Source organism: Esox lucius, chromosome 4, assembly GCF_011004845.1.
Source record: "Esox lucius isolate fEsoLuc1 chromosome 4, fEsoLuc1.pri, whole genome shotgun sequence".
NCBI classification, from domain to species: Eukaryota; Metazoa; Chordata; class Actinopteri; order Esociformes; family Esocidae; genus Esox; species Esox lucius.
In genome coordinates this window covers 6,206,035-6,222,111 of record NC_047572.1, presented here as the reverse complement: position 1 = coordinate 6,222,111, position 16,077 = coordinate 6,206,035, and the positions used below count along the sequence as shown (strand labels likewise).

At 44.7% G+C, this 16,077-nt stretch overlaps 1 long non-coding RNA gene across 1 annotated transcript; it reads left to right on the top strand.

The window, feature by feature from the left end:
* The first annotated feature begins 293 nt into the window (after nucleotides 1-293).
* LOC109615544 lies at nucleotides 294-1,902 on the top strand. Its single transcript, XR_003781735.1, has 4 exons — nucleotides 294-329; nucleotides 464-601; nucleotides 805-1,008; nucleotides 1,376-1,902. It is a non-coding gene; the product is annotated as an uncharacterized LOC109615544 (long non-coding RNA).
* The last annotated feature ends 14,175 nt before the right edge of the window (nucleotides 1,903-16,077 follow it).

The window sequence follows — 16,077 nt, the reverse complement described above, 5'->3', positions numbered from 1 at the left end:
TGGTTTTGAGCGGTAGGCACCCCCACTAACCTAGAAAATGGTTTTAAAACAGTAAAATTAGCTAGCTAGCTAATACGGAGGAATACTCCATGCAGCGGGGGAGTCAGAGGCAGAGGGACAGTCACCGCAGCGTTAGCTAACGTTAGCTTCTTGTTTCATCTGGGGTCTAATAAACAGTCTAGTTTGTAGCAATGAAACAGACAACACCACTATTCAACAATGTTTTTATTTAAATACAACATTAGAAATGATAACTTTTACACACCTGATAAACGTGTCTTTCTGAAATGTCTCTGCACCTGCATTTAACATGAGGAGAGTTACTCAAGGTAGGGACTGATTTCTGAAATATTAGTGAATTGGAAGGCCCCAAAGTGTATTATAAGTCATGGTTAACAGATGACTACCATTTAATTAAAAAAAAATTCCACTCTCTCACACCACCCAACTCACTATGGGCCAGGAACGGCAGTCCCTCCTCAACTCCCTCCACCCCCCGCACCGGCCCTCAACATGAGGCGAACAGAGGAGCCCTCTTCAAGCCTGGCCTACAGACCAACATGGCGAGGGGGAAGAACGACCGATACCATTCCCTGCTCTGGTGAGCACTAACTGACAAATCCATAGGGGCATTCTGTGCCACAGATTTTGGAAAAACTTCCCACAACCATCACATATTTTCATAACTTTTGTCATTAACTATTGTCAATAACTAAGGTCAGTATTATGAGTAATGAGGATAAACACTGGTACGTGATATATTTTATACACTACATTTTAGCTATATTTCATGTGTGTCAACAGCGGCTGAGGTCCACATCCTTAGCCTGCTGGAGACCATTAAACAACAACAAGACCAGCTTGTGGCAAAGGTGAACTACCTCAGCAGCAGGCTGAACAGCAACCCCGGGGCCAAATATCCAGTTTCCCCTGGAACAATTGGAGGCAGTGGAGGCATTTGAAATGTTTTTAAAGGAAATGTCAAATTGCCCAGCTCGACAGAGCGTGGTGAGTTTTCTTACTTAATATGAATCTTGCCATTAGGTTTATTGATTGTCCATGATTATTGCAAATGTTCTATTGAACAGCCCTGAACAGGCCTGTCCTGATCCGCCTTTTCCCAGTGGTTAGATTCTGTCAGTGAGTGACAATCTCCCTCGTTTGACATTGTGTGTAAAGGTGGCACAGGTTCATGAGGGTGTGAGCCAAGTGCATGTTGAGACAAAAAATAATCCAAGAGAACAGGATTTTTAGCAAAGAAGTTTTCTGTCTTTCTACATTTCTGGACGCTTTCAACTGGAACTAAAACATTTTAAATGCACCTTTAAATGCAACTTAAGCTGTCTATTTAAAACAAGATGTCTTTGCCTTTTAGATTTCTTCTTTGGCCACCATTGGTGGTCAGGATGTGAAGAGAGTGACCTGGAACATCCTGGCCAGGCTCTTCACAGATGAGGTATCTCATCAGATAAACTGGAAGGGTGTTAATAACAAAAAGTCCTTCAGTAGGATGGCAACGAAGATCAGTGCAATAATGATAATAATAAAAAGCCTACCTTTCTGACATGTAGTAAATCTTTGAAATTGCTGTGGGATCCCCTCTGCTGTGAGACTCCCTCCTTTTGATTCCTTCAGTTTGTCGCTGGCACTGTAAACCGGGTTGACCATGGGTGCGCTTCTAGAAAGTGGAGATGCTAACTTCTGGCACAGTCTTGGGCAAGACAGTGGCATACCTGTATTTGTGCGTAAGAGCGCAACTACGGTCGAAGTTTGGGGGTTGGAATCACAGTGGATTGTCATGTTATCGAAGTAAATGCACGCAAATGTATTGGCTGCCTGTTTGGTTGTGATAGCTTCGCTCGCATACATTTGTCTTGGCTCTCCATAATAATAATAAATGTGAGTTGTATTTTAATTTAGTGTGGCTTTTGGAATGGTTAATCTAACACTAAGGTCTCTGCTGCAACATATAGCTTGAATGTTAAGTTGCTTTGGATAAAATCTGCTAACTGACGTAATGTAATGTTAACCAGGGCTGTAGTAGAAACTAAACGCAAGTAAATGGAGTTTACCCACCGCTCAAATGTCAGAAATAGAGTTTATCCATCTGTTAAGAGTTTACCTCCAAATAGAATCTATGTATGACCCTACCAAACTTAAAATACTGATTTATCCACATACAATTGTGCTCTGATCAAATAATCTTTTAATACCACTGATATTGTTTGAACATTTTGGATGTCTTTTTTAAACATCCGATAGCGAAAGGTGCGGCAAACCTTACCCTGATCACAAATTCATAGTTTACCCACCTCTTATTTTAACCACCACAACCCTGTTTATAACTTCATAATAATTTATAGTCATGTTTCTTTTTTAATTTAATCTCCTTAATACCTATCTCATATTGTATTGTGTAAGCATACTTGGCTTTGGATGCCACATACCATAATCATATCTGTCTGTTTGATTACAGGTGCTGTGAGGAAAAACACAGTGACACGGTCAGCCACGGACTCAGAGGTCACCAAGCACGCAATCAGGTGGTTCAACCTGGCAGCGTATCGGGCAATGAGGAGACGTGTCCTGCCTCAAGCCACACAAACGGAGTAATAGGAGAAATAAGCAAGAAACAATATTTTTTTGAACTTCTTGTCGTTCTCCAGTTATTAATTTTCTGATATTTTAGCTGTGCATTTCATTGAAGTTTTAGCCTAATGGATAAAATTTTTATGTCTGCACCGACCTAGGCCTATAAAGCACTAAATTAGGTTTTGACCACAAAATGAATGTAAAGTAGCTTAGCCAACGTAGGCTACTTAACAAAAACGGAATAGAAAGAACTTATAACTTTCCATAAATATAAATGACAATTTTATATTTCCATTGAGTAGTGATTACTTTTGTACAGTGAATTGATGTCTTGACTTGAACCTTTTCTGTTAGGCCTATTGACAATATTGTTAGGTTAAAAATACAAGGCAATGCAGATTTAAGATTAGGTCTATATTGCTGGAGTAACCTAGACTAGGCCTAGTGATAGAAATCCTATGGTTTAGTTTATCCTATTTTTATCCTACAGCAAGAACAGGCCTAGGGATTTTGAAAATGAGAAAAACAGGTCCAAAACGGACCCGGGCCAGATGAGCCAGGAATTTTATGAGGCCATTACGGGTCCGCGGAGGCAAGGTTTTAATCGTGGATGCGGAGCAGATGCAGCGCGGAGCCGCGGCGGGTCCGCGATCCGCCTTCGTTGCGGATCCGTCACTGAGCTCAAATAGACACCGATACGGGTCCGCTTCGCGAGTCCGTTCCGAAAGCCGCAATACCTCTCCAGCGGTTCCACCGCGGAGTCCTTGCCAGTGTGATGTGGACCCAGCAAATTGCCTGATTATTCTAACAAGTCAGTGTAGGTGTGTTGTGGAGTAGTGAGTTTCCAACACTTCACTAATTCAAGATTATCACAATTGACACTGTGTTGGGACCATTGACCTGTCCAATCAACTGGCCCATGGTACTGACCTGAAGTATGTGGAGTCCTTCAGGACTCAGCTGGATTCTCATCTCTCTATCAATGATTCATCTAGAAATGGAGTGGGAAGCCAAGTGCTCTGACCCTGGCATTGTTCTGCCATGTTAGTGGTCAGGAATATTGTTAACCGATTCGACCAGTGTGGTTGTAGAAATCCTTCCTGAACATGTTGCGGTTACACTCAGTTCTGTGTCCAGTCGGTGACGTGATGTATCATCAGACAACGGTTTGTGATGTCCCGATCTGTTGAAAGTATAACTGCAAAACAACAACTAGTGTGGTTCAACAGTCTATTGGATTTCATCCACTGGTTATTGTTCCATCAATTCCCAACAATTAAAACAATAGATCAGTCCTGAAAACATGTGGATCTCAGAAGTTCCATTATTAGAGGGAAGCTTACACCCTATCAAGGAAAGTTTTCATAATATTCTATGTCAAATGTACTTTTCCATCCAGAACAGGTTTGGTTGATGTTCGATTCCTTGTGCTATATTAATGACCAATAGCAATTAGCAGTAGAATAAGATTGTCAGACTTGACTTAGCTTAGCCAAATCAGAAATGACTATGACTATGCAAACAGGAAAAATGTTCATGTAACTCCTCATAAGAACCACTTTGATTTGCTTTGAACTCTCGGTTCAGCTTTTTCCAATCATAATTATTATCATATCATACATCCCCCCTGCTTTCAGTTCATGAAGTCAAAGTGACACCATGAGTGAAAGCAGAACAATGACAAATACAGCCACAGGAGGCACCATCCTTATCCTGCACTGGCCATCATTTCAGGACAGACATGAAAAATAGAGAATTGGTAGCAGAAAAGGATCCAGATTCCATTTGATAAGGAGTTGCATACTTTATATTCATCAAAAAACAAAGTGAAAATGTTAAAAACAAACATACAAAAACACAATCAAAGACATCAATGTGCAACACGGTTGCTTTTGCGAAGGAATTATAAACCATACAACCTATTAACACATTTTTCTCATCATCATCATCATCATCTTCTGCTTATCCGGGGCCGAGTCGCGGGGGCAGCAGTCTAAGCAGAGATGCCCAGACTTCCCTCTCCCTAGACACTTCCTCCAGCTCTTCCGGGGGGACACCGAGGCGTTCCCAGGTCAGCCGGGAGACATAGTCCCTCCAGTGTGTCCTAGGTCTTCCACGGGGTCTCTTCCCGGTGGGACGGGACCGGAAACGCCTTCCCAGGATGCCCAAGCCACCTCAGCTGACCCCTCTCGATGTGGAGGAGCAGCCGCTCTACTCTGAGCTCCTCCCGGGTGACCGAGCTTCTCACCCTCTAAGGGATCGCCCAGCCACCCTGCGGAGAAAGCTCATTTCTGCCGCCTGTATCCGGAATCTTGTCCTTTCGGTCATGACCCAAAGCTCATGACCATAGGTGAGAGTAGGAACGTAGATTGACCGGTAAATCGAGAGCTTTGCCTTGCGGCTCAGCTCTTTCTTCACCACGACCGACCGATACATCGACCGCATTACTGCAGAAGTTGCACCGATCCGTCTGTCAATCTCCCGTTCCATCCTTCCCTCACTCGTGAACAAGACCCCTAGATACTTAAACTCTTCCACTTGAGGCAGGCACTCTCCACCAACCTGAAGTGGGCAAGCCACCCTTTTCTGATTGAGGACCATGGTCTCGGATTTGGAGGTACTGATTCTCATCCCGACGCTTCACACTCGGCTGCAAACCGTCCCAGTGCATGCTGAAGGTCCTGGTTTGAAGGGGCCAACACGACAACATCATCCGCAAAGAGCAGAGACGAAATCGTGTGGTCCCTAAACCTGACACCTTCCGGCCCCTGGCTGCGCCTAGAAATTCTGTCCATAAAAATTATGAACAGAACCGGCGACAAAGGGCAGCCCTGCCGAAGTCCAACATGCACTGGGAACAAGTCTGACTTACTGCCGGCAATGCGGACCAAGCTCCTGCTTCAGTCGTACAGGGACCTGACAGCCCTTAGCAAAGGACCCAGGACCCCATATTCCCGAAGCACTCTCCTTACAGTACGCTTGGGCCTGCCGATTCTATCCAGCTTCCTCCCCCACCATCGGATCCAACTCACCACCAGGTGGTGATCAGTTGACAGCTCCGCCCCTCTCTTCACCCGAATGTCCAAGACATACGGCCGCAGGTCAGATGAGACGTCAGATGATAGACAGAATACATACACAGATCAGTCACAAGGAAGGAAGATGGCGCCGCTATGTTTGGCTTGTCACTTGCTCCTCTGTCTCTTCATGTTTGTTTTTGCTACTGTTTCGCCGTTTATTGTTTATGATCGCATTACGCTACTGGAATTACGCTACTGTTGACATTAATTCCTCCTTTCCTGAGACACCCTTTCTGTCTGCTACCAGGCAGTAAGCGTCGCAGAAGACTCGGTCGGAGAGGCGGGTTACATGTCAGGCTGAGGACTCACCTGGACTCTCCGTTGCCGAGGAGTGGAAATAAATTAGGACTTGGCAGTGCTGGAAGATTGCGAGAATGCTACCGGTGGCTTCGGCCGGTTAGCTCCAACGCTGGCGTCCCATTCCCGTGTCCCCGTCGTATTGGAACATCTACCAGAGGCTGCATCCAAGGAAACCTTCATCCAATTCCTCAAGTGACATCGCCGTTTGTTAACTCAACCACGCTCCGCTTGGCACTTTGTAATATCAGATCGCTCAATAACAAAACATTTATTCTCAATAATGTCATCTCCTCTCACAATCTGGATTTGTTCTTCCTCATTGAAACATGGTTTCCCCCAGGTGACGTCAGTGCCTTTTCAGAACTGCTCCCCTCTGGCTATCTTTACCTGAATACCCCGCGACAAACGGGTAGGGGCGGGGGGTTAGCTACCACTCACAGACAGTCCTTCAAGTGCCGCCAGCTGTCCTCTAGAGGGTACTCCAGTTTCGAGTTACAAACATTTGTGCTCACACTGCCCTGTCCTATTTTATGTGCAGTTATCTACCGGCAGCCCAAACCAAATAGGGATTTTTTAAATGAATTCTCTGAGTTTCTGTCAGACTTTCTGGCAAAGTTTGACAATATTTTAATCTGTGGTGATTTTAACATTCATGTTTGTTGCCCCTCTGATAAACTTGGTAACGATTTTAAGGCTCTATTAGACTCACTGGATCTGGCCCAGTCTATATCCTGTCCCACTCATAGGTTAGGTCATACCCTTGACCTTATTATCTCTCGTGGGGTGACAGTGTCATCCTGTGAGGTCCTAGATTTTCCCATCTCTGATCACTCTCTCATACGGTTTGACATCTGTGCTGTTCCACCTGCACCCACGTCCACTGCCCCCCTTCGTCGTCGCATTATTACTCCATCTACAGTTGATGACTTTGTTGCTGCCTTCTCTGTTTCCGACCTCACCTCTACTATAGAATTGGCATTGCCTTTATGTCCTGACCAGCTCCTCTCATCCTTTCACACCATCTGCTCTCAGATTATGGACTCTGTTGCCCCTTACAAGGCTAAGTCGACCAAAGGCCCATCAGACCCCTGGTTCAATGATACAACTCGGGCCTTCAGGCGCCAGTGTAGACAGGCAGAGCGTAAATGGAAGAAGGATAGGCTGCAGGTGTCATTAGAGATATTTAGAGCTAGCCTTGCCACCTATCAGAGAGCAGTGAAGGAAGCTAAAGGTATACAATACCTTTCCAATCTCATCAATAGCAATAGCCACCGTCCTGGTATTCTGTTCAGCACTATTAACTCTGTCATAAATCCGGTGTCTGGTGTAGTGAATGAGGCATCAGTAAATACTTGCAATGCATTCAAACAGTATTTTTTGGACAAAGTTTTGTCTGTTAGGCAAACCATCACACAAGCCCCTGCTGTTGCCATTCCCTCCCAACCGACACAATGTGTGCTGGAGAGTTTTGATGCAGTTACTCTTGTGGACCTAAAAAAAGCTGTCCATGAGTTTGAAGCCTACCACCTGTCCTCTAGACGCTGTTCCTGCCAGGATTTTGAAAGAGGCTATTGACATCATAGGTCCTTTCCTTGTCTCCTTCATAAACAGCTGTTTTAGTTTGGGCACTGTTCCCACTGCTCTCAAGCACGCCATTGTGAGACCGCTGCTCAAGAAACCCAACCTTGATCCCTCCATACTGTCCAATTTCCGCCCAATATCCCACCTGTCATTTCTGTCCAAGCTGATGGAGAAGTTTGTTTTCACCCAGCTTCAGTCTCACCTCCAACTGCACGGCATGGGGGATAAATTTCACTCTGGTTTCAGGTCTAGACATAGCACCGAATCAGCGTTACTGAGGGTCCATAATGACATTCTCGGAGCCCTGGACAGTAAAAGCTCGGTGGTTTTGGTGTTACTGGACCTTACCGCTGCATTTGACACCGTGGATCATGCCATCCTCATCTCCCGTCTTCAACATGTTGTCGGTCTGCAGGGCACAGTGCTCAATTGGTTCTCTTCATATCTTATTGACAGTACTTTTTCAGTTATGCTAAATGATTTTTCCTCTTCAGCTGCCCCTTTGTCATCCGGTGTGCCTCAGGGTTCCATTCTCGGTCCTATTCTGTTCTCACTCTATATGCTGCCTCTTGGTCAACTCATCTCCAATCATAATGTTCAATTCCATTTCTATGCAGACGACCTTCAGATCTACCTTCCTGTGGTTCTGAACAATCGTTCTGCGCTGGACCCTCTCCATAACTCCATTCAGGACATTAAACTGTGGCTTTCTCAGAATTTCCTTCACTTGAATGAAGGTAAGACTGAATACATTCTGTTTAGCCCGGATTCACCCTGCAGTTCTCCAAGTTTTGGCCCTCTCACAGCCCAGTTTGCACCTACTGTGCGTAACCTGGGTGTTATTTTTGACAAAAGTATGCAATTTGATAAACAGATTAGTGCGGTTGTTAAGGCAAGCTTTTACCAGCTAAGGCTTCTTAGTAAGGTCAAACATTCTTGTCCCAAGCTGACCTTGAAAAAGCCATTCATGCCTTCATCAGCTCGAGGATTGACTACTGTAATGCCCTCTACACTGGATTTAATAAATCACTCCTCAATCGGCTTCAACTGGTACAAAATACAGCAGCACGTCTCCTCTCAAACACCTCCAAACGCTCACACATCACCCCAGTCCTCTGCTCGCTCCATTGGCTTCCGGTGCGGTTTAGGGTGGAGTACAAGGTCCTGCTGTTTGCATTCAAGGCCATCAATGGTCTGGCCCCGGCCTACCTCGCCTAATTAGTAACGGTCTACCAACCTGCTAGAGCTCTCCGTTCCTCTGAACACACCTCTCTGGTCGTTCCCAAATTCAAATACAAAAAGTTTGGAGGCCGATCATTTGCAGTTCAGGGCCCAACTCTGTGGAACGCTTTACCACCATCCCTGCGTAACATTACCGTGTTCAATGTTTTTAAATCACAGTTGAAAACACATCTGTTCAGACAGGCTTTTAACACGTAATCTCTGACTCGACTGCTCATTTTATATATTTTATGTGTATGTGTGTGTATGTGTGTGTATATGTGTATGCGGGTGTATGTGTATATATATGTATATATACATTTTCTTTATTTATCTTATATTTTTATATGTTTTAATATTTTTTATATTCTGTTGTCTACTGAAGCTTTTAATGGAAAGCGCCTTGTGCACCTTTTGGCTGTTGTAAGGCGCTTTACAAATAAAATTTGATTGATTGATTGATTGAACAAAGTCGATCATCGACCTGCGGCCTAGGGTGTCCTGGTGCCACGTGCACTGATGGACACCCTTATGCTTGAACATGGTGTTCGTTATGGACAAACTGTGACTAGCACAGAAGTCCAATAACTGAACACCACTCGGGTTCAGATCAGGGGGGCCGTTCCTCCCAATCACACCCCTGTAGGTGTCACTGTCATTGCCCACGTGGGCGTTGAAGTCCCTCAGTAGAACGTCGGAGCACTTTCCAGCACCCCTCCCAGAGACTCCAAGAAGGTCGGGTACTCTGCACTGCCGTTCGGCCTGTAGGCACAAACAACAGTGAGAAACCTATCCCCGACCCGTAGGCGCAGGGAAACAACCCTCTTGTTCACCGGGGTAAACTCCAACACATGGCGGCAGAGCTTGGGAGCTATAAGCAAACCCACACCAGCACGCCACCTCTCACCATGGGCAACTCCAGAGTGGTGAAGAGTCCATCCTCTCTTAAGGAGTGTGGTTCCAGAGCCCAAGCCGTGCGTAGAGGTGATCCCGACTACCTCTAGTCGGAACCTCTCAACCTCACGCACGATCTCAGGCTCCTTCCCCGCCAGCGAGGTGACATTCCACGTCCCTAGAGCTAGTTTCCGTGTCCAGGGATCGGGTTGTCTAGGCCCCTGCCTTCGACTGCCGCCCGATCCTCTCCGCACCGACCCCTTATGGTCCCTCCTGTGGGTGGTGAGACCACGGGAAGGTGGCCCCACGTCGCTTCTTTGGGCTATGCCGGCCGGGCCCCATGGGGAAAGGCCCGGCCACCAGGCGCTCGCGTGCGAGCCCCAACCCCGGGCCTGGCTCCAGGGTGAGGCCCCGGCTGCGCCATACCGGGCGACGTAACGGAACTCAAAAAATGTTTCATCATTAAGGGGTGTTTTGAACCGCTCTTAGTCTGACCTGTCGCCTAGGACCTGTTTGCCTTGGGAGACCCTACCAGGGGCATATAGCCCCAGACAACATAGCTCCTAGGGTCACTCGGGTACTCAAACCCCTCCACCACGTTAAGGTGGCAGTTCATGGAGGAGTTGACATCATTTCCTGTAGCAAAATGTTTTATGTTGTACTTTTTCATCAATATTTCAAAATGTTAATTAAAAAACTCCTTCCCCTTGTCCGTTTGTTTAATGTCTTCAAATGCTTGCTTTACCTCGATAGCACTTTTATTTCTCAGCACGCGAATCAGTGCGTATATGCTTAATACATCTATGCATGTTAACAGGAATTTCATGTTATCGTTTTCCACACTGTAAGCACTCATGTCAACCAAATCCAACTGATATTGTGAATTTATATCATGAACAATAACTCTATTTCTTTTAAATTTTATAGCTACAGGCCTTTTCCAAGCATACTTGGTTTTTTCCAAGTATGCTCTTTTCAAACCCTCTCTACCCACATAAGCACCAGGGTTTGCCGGGTCGTAGTAAATACTTTTCATAACCTGTTCAGACATCGTAGAGTGTTCGAGAAATAATGAGAATTAATTAATGTTTAACATCGTTTTATTTGAGTTTTCCAAATTACACAACCAAGATATTCAGAAAGGTTACACAAACATTCAGATTTCTTGTAGTCTTTGTTTATATACATGTTAACATGAGAACTGAAGCTACCCTGGCCTTAGACAACAGACTTTGCTTTCATCACACCATGACACCGCTGCGTTGCATACAGCATCCTCATTAAATGTGTCCATGTATTCATCCCTCTTCTCACTCAGTCTCTGTGTGATGTTCGGCTCCAACTTGAGCTCCTGCAGAAAGTTCTCAGCAGCCTCGTGAACATCAGTCATTGGTGTGTGAAAACCTGATGCGTTCAAAGTCTTGACCAACACGTTTCAGACGCAGTGTTACACGTGTCGCCACAATGTCATCATAATGGGCCTCAAAAAAATACTCAGGCGGTTCGAGACATGAATGTCTTGTCTGGCTCGGGAGGTCCACTTCACATCCGATGCATGCTTTGTGTAGAATAGCCCCAACAACGTTTTCCAGAATCATACCCATTTTTGCTTTGGTGATCTTTAAAACATTTCGTACAAGGTGTTTGTCCATTTTGTGATAACTCTTGTTAGCATTTGAAATGTATGACAGATTAAGAGGACCTAGCTGATCACCAATCCGGTCAATCCAGTGGTAGTTTCTTTCAGGGTATGCCAGTGGAAACAAGCTGTCTGAGTCAGGGGTTCCGTAGAAGGCTTCAGTGTTGTCATCCCAGGTGTCACACAGCCAGTCCTCGGCCTTGGGTTCTTCAATCACCGCTTGGTTGTATTCTTGAGACATGTTTCGTTAATTCTTCCGACTGCTTGATAGTCTCAGGCAGTCTGTCTGTTTTTATGCTGTGTTGAGGTCGGTGTTAGCTTATGGCAGGGCTTCAGGATCCGTCCACAGTCACAATCTACCCCGCTGACATTTTCCGTAAATAGCTCCAATCTAACAGGGTCATACTCTTTCAACCCCTCGACAACTTTAAACAGTACATCTACTGTATTATGTGGGCCTTGTTTTGGCCCCAAATAAAACACTTTTCGAAAGGTGGCCCATAATCCGGCATTAAAAACCATTTGATCAGTCACACCAGCCTTAAACACATGGCCTTCGGGTAATTCATAAAATACCAGCTCCGGTAGCTCTGGGTTGAAAATGTATCCATCGATCAGACCATCATCCAATCCCCATTCCTGTGCCAACATATCCTGGTGTAGTTGATGGATTCGGGTTAAACTCTGCATTGATTTCTTCGGGGCTGGCATGTTGATTGCATGTCTGCGGTCCATCTGTAATTTCTTACCAAATCGCTGAGCGGCGTTTAAGATATTAGCTTTCACTGGTGTTTCACCCAAAACATTGATCGCTGCACAATCCTCCATGTTTTGTATTGTGTATGTAAGTTTGCTCAGGCAAGACTGAATGACCATCACCGATGTCTGCGTGATTTAAATACGCAGACCATGCCAATCAACCCATAAAACATGAAAGGTTAACAACCACCGGTTGTTGCACCACTTGTCAGAAGATTAAACACTGGGAATTTAACATTCCGGAACCCTAAGGCCCATTTGTTAATCATCAAACACAACCCTCCTGTTATAACACTAGTCTGTTTTGCTCATCAGACGTTGTAAAACATCAAACACGATCACATCAATGTAATCATAAATTACAAAGTCACCGGACATGCATTCGTCACTCCTGAAGCCCCACCCGAACACACGTCATACCGGAAGTCCCACTCTAACATACGTCATATAAGGAAGTCTCACCCTACAAACCGGATGTCCCGCCCACCTGTCACATCAATATGGAAGCCCCGCCCTCCAGGGCCATAAATCACCATTCTGACACATATACCCTACATTAACTACTCATATGTATTGAACATGTACGTTGTGTTGTTCTTTTAAAGCCTCTAGCTTTGTCAACCATTGCTGGTGCATCAACCCGTACTGAATCTTTGTCACCGGATTGATGCTTGCGGAACAATGACACTTTGGGTGACCACGCCATGCCAGAAACTTGCTCAACCCATCGCGTTCAGCATATCCATCAACGTAGTAGGCACCCATTTTCACTTCACCCTTTTCAGGGCATGCTCTATCGATATATTCTCATCAGAGGCCACATACTCAAGCCACTGGATTGAGCTGTTTGAGAATGTCTTATGACAACGGTTATAGTTGTCTGAGGGGACCAATGCAATGGTGTCCTTGGTGAGGAATCCGTTGCAAAAGACTTTCATGCAAGCCGAAGCAATCGTTATTGACCGGAATGGGTCAACATCACCACATTCCAGGAACTCTAGTCTGTAGCACATACAACCCTTTCTCAAGATGACCAAATCATTTACGCAGTAAGCCTTTATTTCATCCTGCATGACAAAGTGGTCTGTGGAAACAGTTGCATACCATTGCAAAAATTCATCTTTTTCTTTAGCCATCATGGTATTCACACCGTAGTAATGCGGTTCCGGATGGGGGCCAACATAGTTCTCATTCTCCTTGATGTGAAACTTTTTTCAAATCCTTAAAACCCATAGCGCGTGGCAAGGCCGACAGCTTCATCGGTAGGAAGCAATGACTATCAATGTATCTCTGATTGAATGTGCTGTCTGTAAAAATCATGAGCTTGCTACCATTAACAATATGTGTCATGCCTATGCCATTGTTATCAAGGTACTGCATCAAGATGTAACCATCGAAACCTTTAGAGTTGTGTGCTATAAATGTGTAGTCATTATATTTCGGTTGCCGAAACTTTTTGAAAAAAGCAGCGACACAACCATCTTTCGGCTGAACACCACGTCTCGTTATCAAAGCGTATTGCGCACACACAATTTGCAGTGTGTACACCATTCACCGGATTGGCAATTGTCTCAAAATCATAAAATATGTAGCGCTCACTGGGGTCCTCGGGCTTGGCAGGTTTTATAAAACACTGATGATTCATTTCAACCGCCAGATCCACGTTACATTTGGGACACATGTTAGCCGTGCACTTTTGCACTTTATAGATGGTAATACTAACATTGTAATAACGGCCGCAATCGAAACAATATTTCTTCTGGTCACACCTGCTAACCCAACGACCCACACTTTTGTGGTGCTTCAAGCATTTATGCTGTCTATAACAAAAGTCTGAATAACATATCCGTTTACAATCAGGGCACTGCTTTGTGTTACGGGTGTGGGTATGACAATCTTCATGAAAACAGACACTACAGCTATGTTTACAACCATGATCATCATGATTTTTTAATGAAAGACAACAATTTTACACCCTGTCATTTCTACAAACCGAACCATATCTGTGAATGCCACAGAATCATCTAACGCTAAACCTGTGCCCGTATGTAACTCACAACCTTTAACCAGGACCTCAGCATATGTGTACTGTGGGTTCAACATACCCATCAAACAAACGGAAAAACATGTAGAATCATTATTCACCACCACATATAACAAGCCTTGCATCTGAGGATTATTGTGTGCATCGCTGTGTAACAAAGTAATGATTGGTTCATTTGTATTTTGGGGTGTGGTCGGTTGATTATGTGTAGAGGTTGTTGGCTGTTCCGTGTCTGGTCTGTTGTTAGTATTATCTTTCGCCATTTCTCTAGCTTAACGTGTAAATAACGAACCGCCTACAGTTTAAAATACATTACATTTACATACATCACAGTTTTGATGAGTTGATGGTATTACCTTCAGATTTCAAGCATGAAAGAAAACAATGAAAAAAATAATAATCACACTATGCAGCCACAAGGTATGGTGTCCGTAACTGAATCCATTATGGTAATGTACTCTGTATCATCACCGGGGTGTACTCAATCTGGTGTTTGGTAAATAGAGTGCAAAGGTTCAGCTGTTTGCAGATTGTTGTGATTGTTAATAACATTTTAGTAAAAGAATAAACATTTCTGTAAATAATTAAACTTACACAAAATGTTTCTGCTCAGGTTGTGTAAGATCTCAACCGCCCAGTCCAACTGACACAGATGCTGTTCACTTGGTCTAAATACAAAGAGGATTAACAAGCGTATACAGGTAATTAAAGCTGATCAACAATAATGTCAAAAGTCTACTTACCAATACTTGAAGACCCAAAAATGTGTTTACCAAACACGACTGGTGTTTAATTCCGCTCAACCTAAACCAGAGATTTAAACAGGCAATATGCATGGATTGCGCATTCGTAAAAAGTTCAAATGTGTCGTTTTGAAACTGAGCTGCAGCACGGTGGCCAAGACCATACAACGGTTTAACAGGACAGTTTCCACTCAGAACAGGCCTTGCCATGGTTGACCAAAGAAGTTGAGTGCACATGCTCAGCGTCATATCCAGAGGTTGTCTTTGGGAAATAGACGTATGAGTGGTGCCAGCATTGCTGCAGAGGTTGAAGGGGTGGGGTGTCAGCCTGTCAGTGCTCAGACCATATGCCGCACACTGCATCAAATTGGTCTGCATGGCTGTCGTCCCAGAAGGAAGCCTCTTCTAAAGATGATGCACAAAAAAGCCTACAAACAGTTTGGACATCGATGACTGGAACCATGTTCTGTGGTCTGATGAAACCAAGATAAACGTATTTGGTTCAGATGGTGTCAAGTGTGTGTGGCGGGAACAAGCTGAGGAGTACAAAGACAATTTTGTCTTGCCAACAGTCAAGCATCGTGGTGGGAGTGTCATGGTCTGGGGCTGCATGAGTGCTTCTGGCACTGGGGAGCTACAGTTCATTGAGGGAACCATGAATGCCAACATGTACTGAGACATACGGAAGCAGAACATGATCCCCTCCCTTCAGAGACTGGGCTGCAGGGCATTATTCCAACATGATAACGACCCCAAACCCACCTCCAAGATGACCACTGCCTTGCTAAAGAAGCTGAGGGTAAAGGTGATGGACTGGCCAAGCATGTCTCCAGACCTAAACCCTATTGACCATCTATGGGGCATCCTCAAATGGAAGGTGGAGGAGCGCAAGGTCTTTAACACCCACCAGCTCTGTGATGTCGTCATGGAGGACCTGTGAAGCTCTGGTGAACTCCATGCCCAAGAGGGTTAAGGCAGTGCTGGAAAATAATGGTGGCCACACAAAATATTGACATGTTGGGCCCAATTTGGACATTTTCACTTAGGGGTGTACTCACTTTGGTTGCCAGTGGTTTAGACATTAATTGCTGTGTGTTGTGTTATTTTGAGGGGACAGCTTGAATAACACTGTTATTCAAGCTGTACACTCACTACTTTACATTGTAGCAAAGTGTTGTTTCTTCAGGGTTGTCACATGAAAAGATATAACCAAATATTTACAAA